Here is a 25,996-nt window from a genome sequence, read left to right on the forward strand (position 1 = left end):
TTTCCCTTTATTCTTATTTATTGATATTTCTACCCAAACACGATATTTGCAAACATACATATGGACAAACGAGCATTTATAATTCAATAATTTTTTCTTTTATTTCCATAAACATATAAACGCACACCGAGGTTGTCAGTGTAGCAGCCTCATATTTTTTTTATTAAAATTCGACGTTATGTTAGTCGACGTGATATGAGTTTCTGTAAACATTCGGAAACCCTGATATGTCTAAATGTTTAAAGGTTTCAGTTGTAAAAGGTGGACAAACATACAGTACAGAGAAGCCTGGGAAGTTTTGGGAGAGTTTACACTAATTCGGACACTTCGGCTGAATGAGGAAATTTTATTATTTTATCCATGTATTTACTTATATGCAGAGAGATTTATTTTGTGACCAGAGAGTCTCTTGGGTCAACTTTGCTTAATTTGGGTCAAATGAGTAATTAATTCAGAATGTGATAGCAGAGTTTGAGGGCATTTTCCGGTAGGTTGTACAGTATATACACTTAGCCCAGACCTGTTCAGGAGACCCATCGACTTCTTGAGAATAATGATCTTACTTTGAATATTAGATCAATTTCCCTAAATTCTGAAGATATGAAAAGGTTATCGTAAAAGATAATCCCCAAATTTAAATGGTTGTATATATTAAAATCTGGGGATTCTTTTTCGATTAGCCCGTATTTATTCTGAGATTAGAATACAAATATCATCTCCAGAAGATTTTATATCCTGTGTGGACAGAGAACAAACAGAAAATACCACATCAGTCCTGACTACTACTAAAAGGGGTCACTCAGTCGGCCGAATATCTCCACGTTACTACCGCGTTAGAGCAGGTTGGCTGCTGGTCAGAACACAGCATCAAAAACACCTAGTGTGATATAACCTTTAAGCGAGCCACAGTAGAACTAGAACTCCACACATATTAAGTTTCATTAATGAAGTAGTCTATGGCAATATCACTTTCTGACGAGTTTCTCATTGGTTGTGTCTGCCTCACCAAACACTCATTTATTTACACATTTTCGAGGACTCTAGAAAAATTAATGTTTCCTATGAACAGTTTTTTATGGTATGAACTACTATGAAGAAAATATGATTGATAAGAAGACGTTATGTTAGATACAGTAGAATCAATGTGATTTATTACATATATAAAAAAAAAGTTTGTATACAGATTTCTTATCAAAACTGAGTGATAACAAAGAAAGGAAAGCGAGCTTAGTTCATCACCAGACCTCGTAACATGGATAAGAAGACTTTTTAGTCCTTTGATCTCGTTTGTCCCGTGGTGAGAGACACTAATGAACCTAAGTGGCATAAGTCTACCTCTTCATATCATCAACTCCCAGAATCAACATGGATAAAGTGAAGCATCAGTTGTGTCTTGTGTTGTCATCCTCAGTGTTTACATTACACAAAGTAACATTTCCAGTGTTTACAATATTATGTGACTTACAACTCACACTACCATTCCCTCGAAACTCATTCACAGTTCACTCTTATATGAATGCTTATATGCATATACATTAGCCATTGTATATACATATACTGTGTGTAGCAATGGCATTGTCATGTGTCTTAGGGATAGCTGTGGCATAACGCCAACGTCATTACATTCCGGATTTCTTCAAAAGATTCAAGCAAGTTTATATACAGGAGTAATCATATAGATGAACGTAACACAAACTATAATCCAATATGATTTTGGTAATAGCAAACGACATTGTCAGTAAAACATAGACCCAATTTATCCCACATTCAATAACTTCTATTTAATGATAATAATAACGCCAAAATATGAGCTCTAGTGAGCTATCTCTAGTCAGATGATTTTCCCTCAAACATATGACGGCATTAACTCCCATATAGCAACATTAAGCAAAATATTCCCTATCATCACGGCATAGGACACTCCCCAAAGGCTGCCATCCAGAGTGTGAACTGTGCTAAAATTTTCAGCTCCAGCCCTCACATGTGTGGCAGCCAGTGGTGCTACGGAGACTGCAGGATTGGTGGTAAGGCTGGCACACGACACGCCAAGACAACATAGAGACGTGGAACATCAATTTATGTAATAGATAATTCTAATATGGGGAAAAAATATTCGCGTGTGTACGTGTGTGTGTGTGTTTATATATGCCTACAGTAAGTGTTTGTTCATTGAATAATAATAATAATAATTATAATAATAATGATAATAATAACTCAAACACACACACACACACACACACACACACACACCACACACACACACAAAGATAAGAAAATACGTGTCATAATGTCCACAAGATTCTCTCGTTCCAGCCATGTGTGTCGTGAAAGACTGCCACATACGTCTTAATACATCTTGAATTTACTCCACCTTGACTTCTACTTTAAGCTCCGCAGATATTAAAATTCTTACGATTTATTGCCATATTCTAGGATATATTGTGACACTGAGTCGTAATATACAGTATGTGGATTAATATAGTTCTTAGTTTTAGGGGTCCTTCCTATATTTTAAGGTGATTTGCTTTGCTTTTTGTGAGTGGTAATGTGAGTTCGTAAGATATAGCTCTAATTTTTAGAAGGTTTTAAGGTGCCTTGCGAGTCTTTAGGAATCATTATGTGTGGTGTTAAATATTTTTGAGCTATAGGTGTTATTGAAATATTGTGTCTAGTGAGTCAGTGTGAAACATATTGTGTTGCTATAATTTAACGTTACTTTTTAAGTCAGTAAAAGTCATAAAATGTCTGGACTAAAATAGTTCTTACCTTTATGGTGTTTTTCTATATTCCAGAGTGGCTTATGAGTTATTATGATTCAAAATATGTATATTTCTAATAAAGTATTTCAAAGTATTTTATGAATCAGTGCGAGTCGTAATGTGTGTGTGTGTCTGTGTGTGTGTGTGGTCTGAGTCTCTGTCACCACCTTCCACCTTACGCTGCTTCTCCTCAACCATTACTCTTACGAACAATAATGAACTTTCTCAGACTTACCACATTTAAAACTTGTTTAAAAAAAAATTAAAAGTTTCATTACATTTTTAAACTCCATCCTCGGGTTACTGGTGAACACGAGAAATTAACTTATTACTATATATAATTAAGTGATCACTTACCAATACAATTAATTTATCTAGTATAATTATAAGCATTTATCCAGTATAGTCAATGGATATTCAGTATCCAGCATAAAGTTCATCATTTTTGTTTACACTTATTTTTCCAATGATAACATTCACTGTCAACACCACACACCGGTTATTGTATTATTGCCGGAGGAACACATTCACGTTATCCACCTTTTATGGATAAGTTCAAAGTCGTTTATGCTAACAAAAAAAAATATACCGAATGCTGAACAGTTATTTACATTATAAACAGACATCGAATTTGTTGTTCACGTTGTATATACATTTATTTGTCCAGGATCACGGTCAGGAGTGAAGCCAATCATTAGCTGGAAAAAATAAGAAACGTATACGCATTAATTGAACTGATATACAGTACAACTAAATAGTTAAATTATTAATGTGATTTTGACATGCATAATTATATAGAACAACAAAGACATATTCCTGTACTTAAATATATAAATATACATATGCAGTCATGACTCTATTAAACAGTATTCATGAATCAATGCCTAAAATATGACGAAAATATGACAAAATACCAGTTGTCCACAAAAGAAATACTGTATATAATCAACGACCTCACCAGCAAGGAATCGACCCCTCGACCTACTGGGTGTGACTAGGGGACGCTTACCGGCTAGGCCACAAAGACACTAAAAGCAGTTCTAGACTCTGTTATATTTCACACAAAGCCTGTTCATCGAGCTGATGGCGCCGTGAACCTCATTGGGAAACTGTCCCACCCAGTAGGTCGAGGGTTCGATTCCTTGCTGGTGAGGTCGTTGATTATATGTTCAAAGTCCGCGTGTTATATGGACTAAAAATGAAGTATATATATATATATATATATATATATATATATATATATATATATATATATATATATATATATATATATATATATATATATATATATATATTTCATGTAGATCCACAATGAAAACGTGGATAAGATAAATCTTGATAAAGACGAAAGCTAAGGTGCTCCGTTGTTTCCCTTTTCCCGTGTGATTTTATCAAGATATATATTTAAAATACAGGGTATATCAATCAATAGCGTTCACATATGATATCACCTATATATCACATATTACAGCACGAAGAATAAAATACATTAGTTTTTATGATTCTTCTGTGGACACCGTGTACAGTATACTCGTATAATAAATTATTCAGGATATACTCTTATATCACAAATAAGTTTACACAGTTTACGTCAGGTGAGGATATAAAGGTGTTGTGATCCCCTGCTCATGTGTATAAAATATGATCCTTTTAACTTACCTCGATAGTGGAATTTCGGCTCTGATACTGAACACTTTTTCCCCTGCAATGATGGACAAAAATATTTTTTTAAGAATTTTCTATAAAGTCGGATTTTATTGTCATTTTTAGAAATGGATATTATTTCCTTGTTTGTGACATGTATATAGTCAATGAGAGATGTGTAAGTTGAGTCATATTTCACTTTAATGACAGTCTTACAAATGAGATATAACTCTAGCTAATGACAGACAGTGTTAAGTGAGTCAATATTCCACTGTCCATAACTACAGTGGGTGTATGTTGTTGTATGACAAAGAGACCAGTGGTGGGTTTATATATTACTCCCGAATGCATTTTGTTCCACCTGTGACATTTGACCCCGACAAACAATTGTCTGAGAGTTAAATTTATTTTAGTTAAATCATGATGATCAAACACATTAAACCTTACTACTGTATACATTACACCTTCGTTATAAACCTTATTGGTAATCACCGGAATCAACAGCAAATAAATTGTTAGTAATCTTACCAAATGGAAATCAGCATATCCTAATCCTCTTCCCTTCCAGCCTATTTTAGGTAATCTTTCACCAATCCCTGACCATTTAGTCCAATTAAGAGTTAACAGTATTAGTGCCTTAGGTATGTCGAACTTTGTCGAGTCAGGGCTCATACCTGGTATTTGTTGTATTACAATTGTCACTGATATACTTCGTCAACCCCTTCTACTGAAACCTCCACACACCTATTCTAACCTAACCTAAAGTAACCTGCCTTAACCTAACCTAACCTAACCTAACATAACCTAACCTAGCCTAGCCTTACCTAACCTAACCTATGTTCCAGGAGGTCAGATTCACTTAAGTGAATGATGTAATATTATATTCTTAGCTGTATTAATATAAATTAAAGTACTCCTGTGTTCCGCGCTCTCTCTCTCTCTCTCCTCCTGTGTCTTGCACTCGCTCTCTCTTCCTCTGTCTGTCTGTCTGTCAGTCTGTCTGTCTCTCTCTCTCTCTCTCTCTCTCTCTCTCTCTCTCTCTCTCATTAAAAAAGATGGCTCCAGTATTAATACTCTAAAAGCACACTCCAACAGGTCGTGGTTGCACAAACTTGTATAATAACAGATTTTCCCCCGTTAATTCCGGTGACAAAAATTGACGCAACATAACTCTCTCACTTCCCGCCCACCAAAATAATTAACCTAGTCGATATATTATCCAATTTTAATCTGTGTACACTCTTTCATCTCAATATATCTCAGGGAAGGATTACGATCTTTTAACATATATATATATATATATATATATATATATATATATATATATATATATATATATATATATATATATATATATATATATATATATATATATATATATATATATATATATATATATATATATATATATATATATATATATATATATATATATATATATATATATATATATATATATATATATATATTTTGAGAGTATGATTATAATAGAAGAATTTGTTTTTATACCATGTCATAAAATGAAAAGAACAAATTTATTAATTCAAATTGAACTAAGTCTTAAAAATACAATAATGATGGAATTTTATAAGATTAATAAATTTTAGGGAACGGAAAAGGGTAAATGCAATTATTTCTTGCTCAATAAACCACCCTAATTATACAGTGAATTTCCATATAATTTATTTTAAGTGTATTCCACACTGTTATAGAAGAGTAAACTTTAAAAAAGGAGACAATTATCTTTCGCAAAAATATAATAAATTAGGTTCATCAGAATATTTTATCATGATTATTTGTTATTATACTTTTTTTATCGTGTAATTTCTGTCTTATTTTCAACTCTTATAAATATTACTTCAGTGATATTATTTATTTTAAAATAAATCAGAAGGGAATCGAACCCTGGACCTCTGCGTGTAAACAGGGATCGCTATCACCATGCCATAAGGACAACAAAATGCTACTCCGACCACACAGTTGGCACGGGTAATCCCTAATGGAGGTTCACCTTGTTTAACAAAGATGGATGAACAGGCTTTGTATGAAATAAAACAAAGCCTAGGATTGTTTTTGTTGTCCTCGTGGCACGGTGATAGCGATCCCTGTTCACATGCAGAGGCCCAGGGTTCGATTCCCGACTAGTGAGGGATTGTTTGTATACGGAAGTCCGTGGGTTCGAATCCTGGCGGGTTGAGGTGTTGATTATATATATATATATATATATATATATATATATATATATATATATATATACACACATATATATATATATATACACACATATATATATATATATATATATATATATATCTTTCTGTCTTCATACATCTCCGTTGATCACCTCCCACCACAACAATAACCGTACATTAATGGCCCGGGAATCAGAGCTACGACCTCTCCCTCAGAAATAGTTACACACCTGTTTTACATAAAAAATCCATAGTAATCATGGTAATAGCAGCTTGGTAATAATGAACGCGTTAGCTTCACAAATATATGAGAATAACCCGAAGTTTAGCAGGAGCTTAAGTTGTAAGTAATAGCGAATATCCTTTTTGATTAAGTCAGTTGAGCTACTTTGTATATTATGTAGTATAATTTTACATTTGTATGACACTTCGGTAATGGATGTGTATCTTGTAATGTGATTTATTTTAATGGTAGAATCCTCTTTGTATGATTAACCAGGACCAGATTAAAATTGCTACAGCGATTTACTTAAAGCATGAATTCTTGATTACTGGATCGTGGTACAAAATTGAATTATAGTAGTGTGTGTGTGTGTGTGTGTGATTGGCTCTCATAGACCAGATTAAGTAGGGATGTACTGATACTACGTTAGCTCGCTTAGGTCTGTAAGGATGCTTGCTTATTATGGTACCCTTTTCAGTGTATAGACCGTTAAGTAAAAATGGTATATAGAAAATGAATTTCCTATATACCATGTATTTGAACGTAACCTCATATAATTAATAATAAATAGATAAAACTCAATATTGCACTTATTTCAGAGTCGTCGTTTAAGTAAAATAATGTATAGAAATAATTAACTAAATTTTACACTTACAGCTCCGTAAACTCCCAAAAATATCAATCCAGGTTCTACTTTTACTTAAAATTGCTAAGATACATTAAGATACTTAACAGATACTTAACATTAAACATTAGTGTATACATTCCAATACATACTTAACTTATAGTGAAAATGGATTGCATTAACGAGGTTCCTATTCACATATGGCTATCATTGTACTCGTCAACAGATTTTAGTATGTATACCTCCTTATATTTTGTTAGTTATCTGAGCCGACAGTAGGGATAGACCTATACTTACAGTATATACTTATAATTGCCTAATATTCTATGTTAACCTCTATTACACCACCTACACTGCGCCTACACCCACTATTGCCCTCAAATACTCTACCAACATTGCGCCTACACAAACTATATTTCTCAAATAATCCACCTACACTGCGTCTATACCCATTATTATTCTCAAATATTCCACTTACACTGCGCCTACAATAACTCCTTGACCTACCTCGGTGTCTGAGGAAAAGTCAATATTGGTTCGGACGGTCCGGTGATGCGCTGACTGCAGCGGCCGGAAGTTGTTGGATACGGGCGCATTTCTGCGGAAGTCGGAAGACCCCTGCTTCAGCCGCCGAAGACTGCGCATCTATTGAGAGAAGGGAACACTGATTATGCGAACTGTGAGCATCTGTTGAGAAAAGAGCTGCGCATGTGCTAAATAAGGAATACTAAAAATTGTTAAAACACGAATATGGGTTTTATAAACTGGGAATCGTTTCAGTAAGAAATAATTGTTAAACGAACTGCACTTGTCGAGAAAAACTCCTGCCATATGGACTCACACCTGATGAGAGAGGAACACCAGCAATTATTATTATTATTATTATTATTATTATTATTATTATTATTATTATTAATACTATTATTATTATTATTATTATTATTATTATTATAATTATTAATTCCATATTTAACTTACGCTACCCTTCGCCCACTGCTTCTTCTTCCTCATCTCACAAGAAGGATCACAAAGCCGACAGAAGAACCTTGAGGTTTTCTCGTTGTTCGACCGACTGTGTGCACGTGTTCTCTCGTAAATACTCAAGTTAAAAACAAAATCCATCGACTTATCTCCCAAAGCAGTGATGATCCGATTATTCAGTTACCGAAGCAGTGAAAATCGGCTTATTTTATACACAAGATGGTGGAAATCTGACCATTCAATCGTCAAGGTCACTTGTGATAATACGAATAACTTGTTAAGAAAGCAGTGGAAAATCTAATTTTCCAGTTATGAATGGTCAGGGAGCCAGAATAAGTTAGTCCCGTTGCTATATATATCATACTTTTTTTTTAGTATTTTGTAATTAAAATCAGACTTATTCAATTTCTTTGTAATAAATACCAGACTTATTCAACAATACTGTCATTGCAATGAAAGTTAGGCTACACTGCTACCAAGACAGTAAATCCGCTTGACATAACCTAACCCTGCCAAACATAACCTATCCGAACTAAACTAACCTTCCCAAACTAAATTAAAACTAGCTTAACCCAACATAACCTAATTTCTCCTTATCTAATAAAACCCAAAACTAACCTAACCTAACTAAACCTAACCTAACTAAACCTAACCCATCATCTCCCAACCTAATTTAACCTAACCTAAACAAATAAAACTTAACTTAACCCAACCAGACGTAGATTTATCTAACCTAGACTCATTTATGTTAGTGTTTTGGGTTTAATAAAGACACGACAAAAATAAACAAAAACAAAGACATTTTTGTTAGTAACTAGGTATAGAAAAAACACATACAAAACAACAACAACAACAAAAATAACAACAACAACAACAACAACGATAAACCAAAAAAAAATCATTTACTAGAAAATATTGAGGAAAGCTTTAAGGGTTTTGGGCATGTATCAACATTTTCTCTGGCGTGGTGTGTGTGTGTGTGTGTGTGTGTGTGTGTGTGTGTGTGTGTGTGTGTGTGTGTTTTGTATGTATGAATGTATTTTAATAATAATCAACGGTTTATTGAAAGAACATGGCAGCCAGCAGAGTTAAAATATACCGTTACATAATTCTGTAATGGGCAATGAATCACTGGATCGATAAATAATATACAGTACAAGTAACATAAGTGATACAAATATGATATATATGAACAAGGGGCGGGGAAAGGTCATACTAAAGGGCATTTCTACATAGTAACAGTGCAAAAGTAAGACTACCTGGGATTGAACATACTGCTGTTGCAGTGTCGAACATTAAATCGCAGACAAGGGCTCTGGTGTGTGTGTGTGTATGTGTGTGTATGTGTGTGCCCTTTTGCCTTGCAGATGATTAACCTTGGCAGGTATAAGGCTACGGGAGTAAACCACAAATGAAAAATCTGAGGTGGAGCCCCGCATCAGGCAGACATGCTTACAGAGCTCCAATAAGACCCCAACGGCGGTATAGGAGGAAGAGGTGACCAAAATGGAAACCCAACGACTACACCAGCGGATGAAGGCAATGCATGATGGATGGCTACTAAGGCGAAACCCAACAAATTGGGCTATCGGCAGTCCATTGCAACTCTCTCTCTCCCCAGTCGTTTCAACTTCTTACACCATTGAATCAGGAAAAGGGAGAGCCAAGATGTGTAAATGCAGCCTGCGTTCCTTCCTCACCCCATAAATCAACTCTTGCGCAGCTATCATCCAGCTAATCATACTTCTCATCATCATCTAACCCCAACCCTCCCCCCCCCCTCCCTCCAAAAGTCCTATGACAACAGAGGAGTGGAGAAGGGGACAGGCAGAAATGAATACCGGGAGTCTCTAGTCACAACTCTGCACCTAGGCGGCATAGACAAGATGGTCGTTTATGTTCTTGGATCTAGGCAGTAGTGCAACCTGATCCCGTCTATGCGACTGAGCTACCCTTACCAGGAGCCACTCTGCTCACCCCATATAGAGAGGGGGCAGGAAAGGGTGTCCTAAACATAGCCTGCATATAGAACGAACCTGACTGGGCAACCACACCCATTAAGGTCATCCTTATGCGGTCAAAAACATAATCGCAATCACAAATCAAAGCAGAAACAAACTAAACAACCTGTTAAGGTCGCTGTATAAAATATCAGGACCCTTCTGGATAATGACAAAAAATGAGGGGGTCCTAAAAGAAAAACCTACCTTGTGGAAAAAGTGCTGTCCAGGTAAAACATCGACATAGCAGCCATTAGTGAGTCCCGACTCACAGACGAGAGTCGACTCACAGAACAGGGGTCCAGCTATACCTTCTTCTGGAAAGGTAAACCAGCTGCGGAGAGAAACAGCATTTATGGAGTTGCCTTTGCCATTCGCCAATCCATCCTACATACTGTAGGCTAATTGAAATGCCTATTGGGATCAACGAGCGCCTCATGACACTCTGAGTCCCAATGAATCACTCACGTCATGTCTTCTTCATCAGTGCATGGCCCCATCACTGGATGCACATGATGACATCATGGAGGCCTTTTACACTGATCTTGACAGAGTGCTAACCTCTATCCCCCCAAAAGATAAAGTTGTACTCCTAAGTGACTTCCTTGCCAGTGTTGGCATAGATGCTGACATATGGCAGGGAAACATAGGGGGAAACGCAGTCAGTAAGTGTAATCCCAAAGGTCAACGCCTCCTCAGCAAGTGTACTGAACACAACTTCATTATCACCAACACCTTGTTTAGTCAGTCCACCAAGTTCAAGGGTTCTTGGAAACACCCACGATCCAAACAGTAGCTTCTCATGGACTACGTCATTGTCAGAGAAAGAGATTGCCGAGATGTACTCATCACCCGAGCCGTGTGACACAGATCATTGGTGCGTCAGAGCAAAAACTCTCCCTTCTCGTCGCCCCAAAACGGTGAAGGCTACAAGCCTCCAGAGGAGGATTTAACACTAAGCAACTGGAGGATCCAGCGGTAGCACATGCATTCAGTGAGCAACTCAACACTAGGCTGATAAATAACCCAACAACAAACAACCAAAATCCCCATGCCGAAAGGGGTCCTATCACAGCTGTCATCACAAAAACCTGCAATGAGACACCCAGCCCGATCAAAAGAAAACACCAGGATTAGTTTCATGAAAACAACCTGTAATTCGAAGTACTCGTCAATAGTAAATATGCTGCTCTCACTGATTGGCAGAACAACCTTAAGTCTAGGACCAAAGAGGATACCTTCCAAGAGGAGAAAGTGGCGGTCCATCGCTTATTTCAAAAACTAATGAACGAATGGTGGAAAAGTAAAGCATGTGAAATTAAACAAATTGCACATCATCACAAGATGCACGAATTTTTCAATTCCACTAAAACAATATATGGCCCAACTACTCATGGCGTGGCCTCCTCTGCTCATCCGAAGGTAACACACTAATCAAAGACGAAGAAGGCATCAGTCAGCGCTGGAAAGAGCACTACCATTTGCTGCTCAGCCAAAACACCGATGTGTATGTACTAACTACCCAGTAGGTTCCTCAGCACCCAGAGCTGACCCACCACAGCTCTCCTCCATCCCTGGATAAGGTAGCTCCAGCCATCAAACAGATGAAAAATAACAAAGCCGCAGGGCATGATGGAATCCCGGCCTAGGTATATAAAGCAGGACGAACTCAGCTGGAGAAATTATGGGAGAAGGAAAAAATCCCCCAGGATCTTAAAAACGCTTCGATCGTCAATTTTTATAAGAACAAGGGAGACCTGTCAGACTGTGACAACTACCCCGGGATCTCATTGCTGTCCATAGCTGGCTAGATTATCGCCCGAGTCATCCTAAAAGACTTCTTTCTGAGGCAGAAAAGTTCCTCCCTAAATCTCAATTTGGTTTTAGACCATCACGTGGCACCATTGGCATGATCTTTGCTGCCCGCCAGATACAGGAAATTTGTAGAGAACATCGTCGTGACTTGTACATGGCTTTCATTGACCTTACTGTGTCCTTCGAATCAGTAAACACGGAAGCCCTCTGGCGGACTCTATCAGTCGTTTTGGCTGTCCACCAAAATTCATTGCCATTGTGAGGCAACTCCACGATGGCGCCCAGTCTCAGTTCTTCCACCATCCAAACGGGGGTGAAACAAGGATGTGTACTGGCACCAACACTCTTTTCTATTTTCTTGGCTGCCTTCCTTACTCGTGCCAGTTCCAATTTAGCCTGCAGGGTAGACATCCAGTACCGGATGAAGGGACTCTTCAACAAAAGACAACTCCAGGCAGGAATAAATGTGTCAGCCACTTCCATCACTGAACTTCAGTATATAGACGACCTCACCCTCGTTGCTCACACTGAACTCGACCTACAGGAGATCCTGAACACCTTCGCAGATGTGTATGCACACTTCGGCCTTGATATGAATGCACGTAAGACTCAGATTCTCTTTCAGCCTGCCTCTGGTTCAGGCACACCTCCACCATCCATCCAGCTTACCGGTACTACTCTCTCTAATGTTACCCACTTCCAGTACCTTGGCTCCCACCTCCACCGCGGATATGGATGAAGAGATCCAACATCGGATCTGATGCGCATCTCAAGCATTTGGCAGACTCCGTACCCGTGTCTTCAGCAGTAGGGAGCTGGAATTATCTCTACAAAGCCGCACGTGTGTTAAGCAGTGGTCCTCCCCACGCTGCTGCATGGCAGCGAGGCATGGGTCACATATCGAGGGAACCTCAAGGTACTTGAAAACTTTCACCAACGTATTCTACTTTCCATCCTCCGAGTTTGCTGGGAAGACAAGAAAACAAATGCCAGCCTTCTCGCTGACACCAACCTTAGGAGCCACGAAGCTACCACACCGGTCTGCATTTTAATAAAAGTTGAATGACGGACGAGGATTTTGAGCTGGTGGTCGCTGGTCGGTGGTCAGCGGAGCCGGTTGTGGTTGGTAGCAAATTGTGTTACTCTGGCTTCGAATGTAATGTAAGTTTGTAATGTTTATGTATATTTCTATGTGGTAGGATTAGGGTGATTGTTAGAGTATTGTTTTATATTTATGTAACTGTTGTATGAGTGTGGCGATTGTTAATGTTTGATTATTGCTGGTTGTTGGTGTTTCTTGTCAATACAGTATATTGTGCATTCCAACATTGCGTTTGCTACTCCACTTCTATAGTGATGTAGAATACCTGAGTAAGACTGAATAGTGCAGTAGCAATAGGCTAAACATAAGGTGAAATGTAAGTAAACAAAACGTTCGAGTCTGTGGGGGTCGATTTAGATCTTTTCTATTGCATAAAAAACAATACATAACATTCTTGAAACTATTCCATACTTCTTTCTCACACTGGTTCATCGATTCTTCAAATTGGTGGTCCAACAGTAACTTTTGGATTTGAGGGCCCACGAAAATGCCAGCTTTGATTTTTTCATATGTGACTGATGGAGATCCCCTGCATATGTACCTGAAACAATCACTGTCCTTTTCAAGGGTCAATCAATGGTTCATGTAGGATATTTTTTTAACCATGCACAAAAGCCTGTCTAGGTGGCCAGTGTTTTTTGTCCCATTGTTCACGTCTTGCTCTGCTGTCCCACTCACACAAAAAAAACATGGCATTTTCGTGTATCCACTCTGTTGACCAAGCAACAAAGCAATGACTTTGAAATCTCCACAAACCAACCAACCATGATCTTTATAATGAACTTTCTAGAAGTGTCTGCCACGGGAATTAATGAAAATATATTTCCATTATGAAGTAAAACTCCTTTGCGACTTGTTTTTGAAGAATCAGTGAACAACCTCCATTCAGTAGCTGCATAGGTAATGCCAAAATAGTTAATTAAAGCAGACACATGATTACAATAAACCAAGGAGCCTTCCTCTGAAAAAAATTGAACTAGCTCTTGTTCACGTTTCCTATACCATGAAAAATATGTCCCATTGCTCAATAACTTCTTTGATTTCAACCTAGATCCTATAAATTCAGCAGACTCCTTTTGTAAATTCAAATCCCTAACCAGATCGATAAGTTCACTGTGGGTAAACACCTCCGGAACATCACTAATATCATCAGGTTGATAAACATCACTTCCGTTACCTGACGATGAATCACGGTCAGATTCTGAAGACACGGACTGCAACACATCTGGCGGAATGGGGACTGGAACCTCAGGACCATTTTGCACTGGTCTCATGGCAGTTGGAATGTTGGGATAAATGATTCCTTGTTTATTGTTTTCATTATATCCCTCTGTCTTCACAGAAAAAAAAATCAGTCATCACCATGATTTTTAGGCTCCCGCCATACCATAGGAACACCATATTTCCAGTCTTAAGCCTTCAACTTACCATATTTCCAGTCTTAAGCCTTCAACACAAGTGCGACATACTTTATGTGGCACCCATGGTTTATCTAAATCAACTATTTTCACTTCAAAGTAGGCAAAATATGCATTTTTCACGAATGCGGTTATTTCTTGTCATTGCTTATGCACAACAAAGCACCCACTTATGTAGCAGAATAGGCTTGGATTGCTCAAACATCCACGAGAAGACATATTTACAACAGGAATAGTATCTTAGTAGAGCAAAACAAGGAGATTTGGCACTACAGCTGCTGATGCGACACTGAACAATGACATTTGCCTCAAGGATTCCATTTGTCAATAAACCTTGAGTGATAGACAAAAACTGAAGTCATAGCTGAAATCAAAATTAAAAACAGGTTTGGGAACATTTATTAGTTTGAAAACATCAAAATTTAAGCAGACCGGTGTATCCATGTTGGACTGGGCATGTTACCCGCATGGACGGCAGTAGACGACCAAAACAGCTTCGTTACAGGCACCTAACGAATGATAAACATAACGCTGGCGGAAAACGGTTGAAGGAGCACAACACGGAAAGGTATCTATACTTTCGAGTTATCCCGACTGCAAACCGAGGCAGAGAAGCGCCAGCGCCGGGAAGACGCTGCCGCCGCCCCTCCCGCACTAGATGTAGCCCTCCACACGTGCAACATCTGTGGACGGCCCTGCCGGTCCCGTATCGGCCTCTCCAGGCACTTCAGAGATCACCAACGAAAGTGACATCCTTAATAACTCAAATCATTGTATCATAGCTGGATGATCGTCATACTCGATTCCGAGTGACAGCAAAGCAGCAGTAGTAGTAGTAGTAGTGTGTGTGAGTGTGTACATAGACTGTGAAGTAGAGAGAGAGAGAGACAGATTCGGACCCTCATGTCAAGAACTGAATAACTCATCCACCGTCTCCGAGACTCGATCAACTTCTGATAACACTCTTGCTTTTTCCTCTCAGATAATAAATAAAAAAATTTTGTTTGTTTTCAGGAGAGAGAGGGGGGGGAACCCTAAGACGTACACCCTGTCTGATACCTTCTAACCGGACACCCCCACAAATTACAAACTTTCAGCTGGAAACCCCCTCCCCCCTCCCTCTCCCTGCCGGTCATCCCCAGCCGGACCCCACCCAACCGGACTCCTCTGCCGTACCTCCTAATCGGATATACTTTTTATGGTAGCGTAAGAAACATTTCCTTCCTCCACACATCTTCTCATAAATGTAAATAATGGTAAAGCAAATCTGATTAAATGAAAAACGTGAATAGACTAGGAAAGTTGAATAAATGTACTAATTGATTTATGAAATGTAGAGGGTAGTTTAAGCGAGTCTAACCAAATCTAATCTAACCAAACCTAACCTAAACTAATTTATGTCCAACCTCATCCACCCTAACCTACCAACCTTAACTAATCTACCCTAATTTACTAACCTGATTTAACCGAATCTAACACAACGTACATTACAGCCTAATCTAACCTAACCTAATCCATTCTAATGTAACTAAACCTAACATATCCCAACCTAATCTTAATCTAGTTTCATCCAACCTAATTCAAGGTTAACCTAAACCAACCCAATCTAACTTGAAACCAACTGCAGAAAGTCTTTAACCAGTTTTCAAGTAAGCAATAAGTACAGCAGTTAAAATGTTGTTAATATTACACTAAAACTCTAATGTAAAATACCTGCATGTTCTCGCTCCGAATACTATGCAAATACTCAAAGGTGAGAATCTCTGAGAGTTTGGGCATTGGACTCTGAAGCTCGTCCTGACATCTGTGCACGAACTCTCTCCTTAAATAATTCCATTCTAATTTCTACAGCCCAGTTTCATTTTCTTTTTTCTTTTTTTATTTTGTCAATTTTTTCTTTATTTTATTTAATTTTGTATTTGTTTTTCTTTTTTATTTATTTATTTTCCGTTTCGCGTTGTTCTATGTATTTTCTCTCGTTTTTTTTATAGTTTTTCGTTTTTCTAGTTTTTCTTTTTTATTTCTTTCTTTTTCTCTCTGGCTATCTTATCTTTCTGTGTGTATCAGGTGTGTTTTATTCATTTTCCTTATCTCGCTCTATATTTATAATTACAGTATGTCTTTCTCTTACCTTATTTTTGTCTATTTACTTTGTCTCTCCGATTGTCTTTTTATTTTTCTTTGTACCTCTGTCTGTCTGTGTTTCAATCTCTTTTCTTGTATTGTCTGTTATTTAATCTTTGTATCTCTGTCTCTCTCCTTTTCTATCACTTTCTTTCTGCATCTGTCTCTTCCCTCTTCTGTCTAACACTTTCTCTCTATCTGTACCTGTCTCCCTTGCTCTGTCTATCACATCTGCCTCTGTTTCTCTTTCTTCCTTTCTGTCTATCAGTTTTCTCTCTGTCATTGGACGAGGAGTTATAAGTACAAACGAATCCGTAAATTACAAAATGCCAAAATTTACTGCACCTTCGGCGCAAGAAAAAAGAATTCTGGATAAAAATTACGAAGAGGATAATTTTAGCCAGCATGTGTCTTGTAAACTCGGAGTTGACTTATCGCCATAAACACAAACAAATTATTTTACCGTGAAGCCACACTAACTACACAATCTGAATTAGAACATATAATAAATCCTCAGGTTAGGTTAGGGTAAGTTAGGTTAGGTTAGGTTAGGTTAGGTTAGGTTAGGTTAGGTTAGGTTAAGTTAAGTTAGGTTAGAATATAATTGTCTAATGGTGTATACCCATATAAGATCACCCACCTGACCATAACAAATATATTTATTCTAATCTTCAGTAATTATTATCTAGTGTAGAAACTGATTACAGGAGGTATATATACTGCACTTAAAGACCTTAGACGGTGATGTAACTAAATTCATAATATAAAAAATATAACATAGTTAAACCTATTATACAAATTATGCCTTGTGAATGTTTATACATTGAACAAAATAGTGACAAATGAAAAACAATACGTATGTTATGTTTACGAGATACAACGTTAACAGAATGTTTATTAAAGATGACAAAGAAAGGTTGATAACAAGTCACAAATATGAAAATTTATTATAATATTCTCGTTATCGATCATTAACTGTGTAGATATTAATAACGCTTATCAAAATCATTAAAATTCTAAAGAATTTTTTTTTCCGGGTGACTAATTTTGCGTCAAGGAAATCCATTATCAGCGTGTGAAACGAATCTCCACAACCCGAAAGTTATGAGTTGGATTAAGGCCCAACCTCTCCTTGTTTTACATAACGGGAGAGAGGGGCAGAGACAGGGAAAGAGACAGACAGACAGGCAGACAGAAACAGAGACAGAAACAAATACAGACACAGAGACAGACAAACAGGTAGACAAACAGACACAAAGTATTAAGGGCATGTAGGGAAGAGCTTAGTATGCCCTTAGCAAATATGTTTAACATATTAAAAACGGGTGTAATACCAGAATCCTAGAAGATAGCGAATGTGAAATCGATTTTCAAGAAGGGAGATAGATCAGTATCCTCTAACTACCGTCCAATCAGTTAAACATCAATTGTAGGCAAATTTTTAAAAGCAATAATTTCAAACTCTATACGAAATCACCTGGAGAAGCACAAATTGATCAATGATTCCCAACATGGCTTTACAAGTTGGATTTCATTTCTGACTAATCTATTAACATTCCTTTTAACTGTTTTCGAATCAGTGGATGATGGGTACGATTATGATGTGGTAAACCTCGACTTCAGCAAAGCCATCGACAGAGTCCCACACGAAAGACTAACGCGAAAAGTGGAGGCTCATGGAATTGGAGGACATATTCTAAAATGGATTAGGGCGTGGTTACAGGACAGGAAAGAGCGAGTAAGCACTAATGGCACTGAATCCGATTGAGGTAACGTCACTAGTGGAGTACCCCAAGCCTCAATACTTAGACCATTACTATTTATTATATACACAAACGACATAGTTATATAGGCGTAGACAGCAACAAGGGTAAATTTGCTGATGACGCTAAAATAGGGCGTGTAATTATATCTGGCGAGGACTCCGCAAAACAATAGGAAAATCTATAAAAAAAAATTCACATGGTCTGAAAAATGGCAGATGAAATTTAATAAGGACATGTGTAAAGTATTTAGTCAAGAAGATGTAAACAGAGAAACCAGATATCAGATGAACAACGTTGTTATAGAAAAATCCGACTATGAGAAGGATTTAGTAGTAATGATAAATAGGAATCTTTAACCAAATCAACAAGTGTATATGCTCGAAACAAGGCTAACGAAGTTCAGTACTTGGCTTCATACAAAGGGGTGTTAGTTACAAAATTAGAGAGGTAATTCGAAACTATATCTTGCGTTTGTGAGACCTCTCTTGGATTACGCAGTTCAGTTCTGGTCATCGTACTACACAACAGATATAGAATCCCAAGAAAGAATTCAGACGAGAATGACAAGACTAATCCTGGGCATTAGGAACCTTGAGTATAGAGACAGGTTAAAGCATCCTCATTTGCACTCCTTCGAGAGACGTAGAGTGAGGGCCATATGATCAAGGTGTATAAATGGAAGTCAGGGTTCAACAAAGGTGATTTAACAAAGGTGCTCAAACTATCCAACCAGGAGCAAACTCGTAGCAATGGTTTTAAATTAGATAGATTTAGATTTAGGCGCGATATACAGTAGGTAAACATTGGTTTGGAAATGGAGTAGTGGATGAGTGGAACAAGTTACTAACCATCATCATTAACCCGAATACGCTGGATAGCTTCAAACATAGGTTGGGTGGAAATTTGTGGGATATGGGTTGGGTGTAAACGGGACTGCCCAGTATGGGCCAATAGGCCCGCTGCAGTTTTTTTCCACTCTTATGTTCTTTTTAAGTAATAAGTCATTATTGTCTAATGTATATTTTCAGCCTTCGGGGTGCAGAACTTTGTCAATAAACCGTTGATTATTATTATTATTATTATTATTATTATTATCATTATTATTATTATTATTATTATTACATACATACATACATACATACATACATACATACATACATGCATACATAAAAAGAGACTAACAAACATAGAGAGAGAGAGAGACAGTCAGATAAACAGACAAAGACAGACAGACAGACAGAGGAAGAGCGAGACAGAAACACACACACACACACATATATATATATATATATATATATATATATATATATATATATATATATATATATATATATATATATATATATATATATATATATATATATATATATATATATATATATATATATATATATATATATATATATATATATATATATATATATATATATATATATATATATATATATATATATATATATATATATATATATATATATATGTAACCGGTCGGAATTTACTGGACTTTATTTTCTCACTTGACTTGGGGTTTATTAAAGATTATTAGATGGTAATGGCAGTGGAAGCGCCCCTTTGAGAAAAATCCCGAACCAGCACAAGAACACTTAAATCTACTAAACAAAATGACTTGTCCGTGACCCGTGGAAGGATAGCGTCTGTGACTGGGATGAATGAGACACACTGTAAAATTTACACTTATATTCCCTCCAACACTACAAACACAATCAAATAATGGTGCACCAATATGGGCACTTTTTAACCTGAACTTAACCCACTACTCTGGGGAATAAAAGTTATACATGATATCGGAATTATAAAGAAAAATTTAATGCATTAAAGGAATTAAATCACAGTATCACTCTGGTTCCACTTAGTGAAATAAACATTCAAAAAACAATACTATCAAAATTATTTAAAAAATATTAAACTACACACGTCAAGATAATATCAGTAACTAAAAAATGGTATTAACTACACACAAATATATTGTCACTATTATTGATATGTTACTGGGTTCACCAATGCCCGTGAACCATGCTTCACCCAACTCAACATACACCCGTAATAAGGGAGATAAAATGTTTCTCTAGGTATCCCCTAGACTCCTGGTCTCAGTGTGACAATTAATTTACTCAGATAGCCTCAGTGTACTCTCAGTGCGTCCATGGGCAGGAAGAGAGACTTCCAGCAGGTGTCTATGGCCAGTAGGTAACACTTCTTGCTGACCGAGGACACGTGGTGTTGTGCACCCACGTGGTAAGAACTGATCACCCACTGCTGATGCTGGTCCCGTGTCGTTTTAGTTGTCGGGAGCACTCGTTCACTCAAGAGATCCTTTGCTACCCCGCTAACCAGTGACAAGCCTACACTGATCGTTCCGAAGGCGACAATCGCCAAGCCTCAATCATCAACGGCAGTCTCAAACGGCAGTCAGTCTCTCTCAGCCAATTTCTCGCAGTCAATTGGGTTCTGGCGGAAACCCTGAAATGAACTCACTGTTAGCTCTAGTTAACTTTATCACTGCCCTATCTAAACCCTGTCTGAGATTGAATGAGACTTACTTGTTATACTGCAATAGCGCAGCACAGGTGACTAAACCACGTGACTATTTCTGTGGACGGACGCGCAGGGATGTCCTGTAGGTCCAATCGCTTTCACGTGACTGAGGACCAGCCAGCGTCGCGTCTCTCCAAGGCGCTAGCTTAGGCCTACGTGACATATTTTCCGCCTAACTAATAACTCCTTGGGACACCCGTAACATTATTCAGACTGATAAACGATCTATAATAATTCCAAATTCAATAATAGTCCCTTAACTTCATGAATCGCATCATTATTAATTCGGCAAATTATATTTAATATCATATAGGCCTAGTTCCACAACCTCCCACTATGTGCGGGGAGCGCTCTCTTCCCTCAGACGACCTTGAAAGCTCAGTATCGCCAATGGCGCTGCATTTGAAATTACTCTGAAATTTCTGAATATTACATATATATATATATATATATATATATATATATATATATATATATATATATATATATATATATATATATATATATATATATATATATATATATATATATATATATATATATATATATATAGGGAGAGATAGACGTCTGGTTGCTTCCTCTCCTCGCTCCACAATCCTCTCGGCCGTTCGAGCTGTTAAGCTGCATGATCAAGGACCTTAAGACCATCTGTAGTTAACACTGGTGTCTGGGCGTGAGTCTACCTTGTGTGATGCCTTTTGTAGAGGTGGTGGTGTGGTAGTAGGGGTAGTAGTGGTAGATGTTAGTTATGGTTGTAATAGTAGTTGGTAGTAGAAGTGGTTTGTTAGCATTGGTGGTGGTGTGGAAGTAGCGGTGGTGTGGCAAGAGTGGTAGTGTGATAGTAGAGGTGATGTCATAGTAGTGGTGGTGTGATAGTAGTGGTGGTTTAATAGCAGTGATGGCGTGATAGTAGTGGTATTATTGATAGATGGTAGTAGAGGTTGTTTGATAGTAGTGGTCGTGCAATAATAATGATGGTAATGTGGTAATAGTGGCAATTTAGTAGTAGAGGTGGTATGGTATTATTGGTTGTGGTATGATAGTAATGGTGATTCGCTGTAGTGGTAGTTTGATAGTAGATGTGGTGTGATAGTGGTAGTGATGGTGTTGAAGTAGTCGTGGTGGTAATTGTGGTAGTGGTGTTGATAGTACTGGTGGTAGTGGCGGTGTACTAATAGTGGTGGTGATAGTAATAGTATTGGTATTAGTGTGGTTACTGTGGTATTGATGGAGTTGATGGTAATGATACAGGTTCTTATTACTAGCTGCTACTTCACACACACACACACACACACACACACACACACACCTGATATCGGACAACTATAGACACACACCTGGCTGAAGGCGATGTAGAGCGGCTTGTTAGGGAGAATCCAGGTGACAGTCTCGTAGCAACCAGGTACAGTGAGGGACCCGTCGTAGGTGAGGTACTGCTCAGTGGAGGGCAGTAAGTCACTCACCCTCAGCTCTTGCACCCCGGACGACGACCCTGCAAGGAGCACAGAGAGCAAGAATTATCTCGTTTCTGAAGGGTAAGAATAGTTTGAATTAGAAGGGCAAGACTGAGAACATACAGGGACAAAGGCACAGAGGGCAAGATTGAAGTCGTATAATTATGAGGAGCAAGAATTGCTTTCATGTAAAGGGCAAGAATTAACTCGGACCTGAAGGAGGAGACACAAACTCTGGGATGAGAGCTATCCATTAATCTATCTATCTATCTATCTATCGATCTATCTATCTACATTCTCAGGTAGACGGAATATAACCTATGCCTTAATGCTTGCCACAATAGTCAATACATCTATATAATATCGAATTCATGTCCAATATACCTACCATCACGAAGGTCATAATCTATTATATAAATGGAAGCGTTGTTTTGTTGCATCCAATATGCGATGTTCAGTTGAATAGTTAATAAGTTATATAAGGGATGCGAATACTACTTTTGATTTTCTGTTTCATACGAAAGTATATATATATATATATATATATATATATATATATATATATATATATATATATATATATATATATATATATATATATATATATATATATATATATATATATATATATATATATATATATATAAATATTTATATATTTTATCAAAAAAAGGACCGGTATATCAGTGGTCTGTACAGATTTTGGGTAACAAATATTTACTTGATCAGCTGTTTAATTTTAAACGCTGAGAAAGTGAAGAATGATGTCACTTATTATTATTATTCTTTATTTATTTTTGTATAATTAAGAACTAAACACTGCAGGTCCTGTTAATGGGAAATTCTTAATGGTGGCAGAGTGGCTGACCTCATTCAGATGTGGTTCATTCAACTTTCACCAGCATTGAAGCATAACGTTAAATAAGCAACAATTAATAGGTTGAGTGATACTGGTGAAAATAATAACATTTAACGGAGAATTTCGGTAAAACTACACGCACGCACACAACCTATCACTCTGACATACGCACATACAGAAGAGCTAATATAAACCAACAAACACACACACACACACACACACACACACAGAGACACACACACACACACACACACACACACACACACACAATCTCATATAAACTAAACTAACAACACACACTGTACGTACACATAGATTTGTATATATATATATATATATATATATATATATATATATATATATATATATATATATATATATATATATATATATATATATATATATATATATATATATGCACACTATTAAATATTTCAGTAACCTAGGTAGCATCGGCCGATATGATATTCTAAATCTTACTCCCCTCCAATACTTTACGTCGATATAAGAGTTGTTATGTACAAAAAATTTACGTCCTCTACCGATATATCGGTCGTAATTTGTAGAGCTTTCCCATTTGTGCCGAAACACTCGCTATTTACAGCGGCGGCACAACAACTTTTTGTCCCCTGACCTGTAGCAGCGAGCTGAGTCCGGTGTTCGGGAACGCATTACAGGGAAGATTTTACCAGGTGGTTTGGGTAATGCATTTCCCGGATATAAGTGGAGTTCACATAATGTATTCCAAGGATGATTTTAATTGGTGATCCAGATTAAATTTCTAGTTTAGGATTGAGTCCGGTGTCCGGCTTAATGATTTTACCTCAAAAAATAATACACACACACACACACACTCACACACATACACACACACACACACACACACACATGGTAACAAAGCTCAGGGGTATACTGTATATACGAACATTCTTACAGAAATTCTCAAATTGATAAGCTTGTGGGCAATTTCGTGGTACATGAATCAACAAGATGATGTTCATTTGGTAGTCGACGAGCGTACAGGTGTCCAGGACTTTTCTGACAAAACATAAGTATAGTACTGGTGGTGTCCTTTGTCATACATGATGTACGTACAAACAGATACACACATGTACACATACTGTATACGATGGTGTACGTGTTCAGTCCTGAGAAATTTGATATTATTATTAGTAGTAGTATGAGTAGTAGTAGTAGTAGAAAATAACAGGGGGGATGGTGTGCAAAAAGGCACTGAAGACTCAGGGAGGTACCGGCCCTTCAGGTCTGGATGCATGCAAACGGTTGGAGAGTCATTCTCAGCACTAACAAGTTTGGCCCTGTAGCAAGTGATCTCTGCACTACCATTGCGGTCCTTGCAAGAAAGCTGGCATCCTCGTGCTGCCAACACCTCCATGCTTTGACGGCCTGCCGCCTCAATTCCCTGGATAAGAATCCAGGATGTAGGTCTATAGGGGTGGGGGAAGTGCTGAGGCGGATCATCGGAAAATTAATAATGGAGGTGGTAAAGGATGATGTCAGGGCAGCAGCAGGAAACCTGCAAGTTTGTGCTGGCCACCAGGCTGGAGGAGAAGTTGCCATTGACGCCATGAGAACGACATTTGAGCAGCGTGATTGGGTGGCCGTTCTCCTGGTGGACGCTTCAAACGCATTCAACATACTTAACCGCAAGGCCGCACTGCACAACATCAAGATCAAGTGTCAAAGCTTTGCAATGTATGTTGAAAACTCCTATAGGAATCCACCAGACCTCTATATAGTAAACAACAAGGCTCTAAGAGGTGATACCATCATACAGTCAACCGAGGGAACAATGCAGGAGGACCCTGTTGCAATGACAATGTACGCAATAGGCCTATCCGTGCTCCAACATACAATAAAATTTGAAACAACTGACGTCAAGCAAGTGGCGTATGCTGATGACCTTACAGGAGCAGGAAAAGTGAGGACATCAAAAAGTGGTGGGACTTGGTAACATTACGAGCCCCACAAATAGAGTACCCCCCAAACGCCAGCAAGTCCTTCCTCATTGTGAAGCCAGCACATTTTGAACGGGCAATGGAGGTGTTCGATGGAAGTGAGGTCAAAATAACAAAGGATGGCCAAAGACACCTAGGTGCAGTAATCGGCACGACGGACTTCAAGACAGAGTACTTAACGGGAAAGGTGATTGAGTGGTTTAGGTAAATCCACGCTCTGTGTGAGATTGCTAACACAGAGCCACATGCAGCTTTTGCGGCATTCACCCATGAAGTCAAGCATCGCTGAAACTACCCGATGAGCACTATCCCCTCCTCCATCCTCTGGAAGAAGCTATCATCATCAATTTCATTCCCAAATTAGTGAAACACCCTCACTTAACCCCAGCATAATGATCACTCCTTGCACTACCACCGAGACTGGGAGGAATGGGATTGACCAATCCAGAAGAAATAGCTGCCACCGAACATCAAAACTCAGTTAAGCTCACGGCAGCCA

General features: G+C 37.8%; 1 long non-coding RNA gene across 1 annotated transcript; it reads right to left on the reverse strand.

Annotated features, from left to right (window-relative positions):
* LOC121853906 lies at nucleotides 1-22,692 on the reverse strand. Its single transcript, XR_006086424.1, has 4 exons — nucleotides 22,543-22,692; nucleotides 7,951-8,088; nucleotides 4,419-4,461; nucleotides 1-3,457 (listed from the first exon to the last, which is right to left on the reverse strand). It is a non-coding gene; the product is annotated as an uncharacterized LOC121853906 (long non-coding RNA).
* Between the last annotated feature and the right edge of the window lie 3,304 nt (nucleotides 22,693-25,996).

Source organism: Homarus americanus, unplaced genomic scaffold (genome assembly GCF_018991925.1).
Source record: "Homarus americanus isolate GMGI-L3 unplaced genomic scaffold, GMGI_Hamer_2.0 scaffold18703, whole genome shotgun sequence".
Taxonomy (NCBI): Eukaryota; Metazoa; Arthropoda; class Malacostraca; order Decapoda; family Nephropidae; genus Homarus; species Homarus americanus.